Raw genomic sequence first — 1,540 nt, forward strand, 5'->3', positions numbered from 1 at the left:
ATGCAAAAATACTCAATAAAATATTGGCAAACAGACTCCAAGAACACATCAGAACAATTATCCACCATGATCAAGTAGGCTTCATCCCAGGGATGCAAGGGTGGTTCAACATACGAAAGTCCATCAACGTAATACACCATATAAACAAACTCAAAGAAAAAAACCACATGATCATCTCACTAGATGCAGAAAAGGCATTTGACAAAATCCAGCACCCCTTCATGATAAAAGTCTTGGAGCGATCAGGAATACGGGGAACATACCTAAACATAATAAAGGCAATATATAGCAAACCAACAGCCAACATCAAATTAAATGGAGAGAAACTCAAAGCAATTCCACTAAAATCAGGAACGAGGCAAGGCTGTCCACTCTCCCATACTTATTCAATATAGTACTTGAAGTTCTAGCCAGAGCAATAAGACAACATAAGGAGATTAAGGGGATACAAATTGGAAAGGAAGAAGTCAAGCTTTCCCTATTTGCAGATGACATGATAGTATACTTGAGTGACCCCAAAGATTCCACCAGGAATTGATAAAACTTATAAACACCTTCAGCAACATAGCAGGATACAAGATCAACTCAAAAAAATCAGTAGCCTTCCTATATACAATGGACAAAGAAGATGAGAAGGCAATTAGAGATACATCACCCTTTACAATAGCCAAAAATGACATAAAATACCTTGGGGTAACACTAACCAAGCAAGTGAAGGACCTATATGACAAGAACTTTAAGTCCCTGAAAAAAGAAATTGAAGAAGATGTCAGAAAATGGAAAGATCTCCCATGCTCATGGATAGGCAGGGTTAACATAGTAAAAATGGCAATCTTACCAAAAGCAATATACAGATTCAATGCAATCCCCATCAAAATACCAACACAATTCTTCACAGACCTGGAAAGAATAATACTCAACTTCATATGGAAAAACAAAAAACCCAGAATAGCTAAAAGAAACCTGTACAATAAAACAACTTCTGGAGGCATCACAATCCCTAACTTCAAGCTCTACTATAGAGCTACAGTAATAAAAACAGCTTGGTATTGGCATAAAAACCGACATGTGGACCAATGGAATCGAATTGAAGACCCTGACATTAACCCACACACCTATGGACATATAATTTTTGACAAAGAAGCCAAAAGTGTACAATGGAAAAAAGAAAGCATCTTCAACAAATGGTGCTGGCATAACTGGATATCAACGTGTAGAAGGCTGCAAATAGATCCATATCTGTCACCGTGCACAAAACTTAAGTCCAAGTGGATCAAAGACCTCAGCACAGCAGATTTTTAAGAACATATTTTATTGAAAAAAGGTTTGTTTTTTTTTTTTAAAAAAAAATGAGGTTTTCCAATTTTGAGATACCACTTTACACCTGTCAGAATGGCTACGATCAAAAACACCAATGACAGTCAAATTTGGAGAGGATGTGGAGCAAAGGGAACACTCCTCCACTGTTGGTGGGAATGTAAACTTGTACAACCACTGTGGAAATCAGTATGGCAGTTTCTCAGAAAATTAGGGATCGAAC

Source organism: Peromyscus leucopus, chromosome 6, assembly GCF_004664715.2.
Source record: "Peromyscus leucopus breed LL Stock chromosome 6, UCI_PerLeu_2.1, whole genome shotgun sequence".
Taxonomy (NCBI): domain Eukaryota; kingdom Metazoa; phylum Chordata; class Mammalia; order Rodentia; family Cricetidae; genus Peromyscus; species Peromyscus leucopus.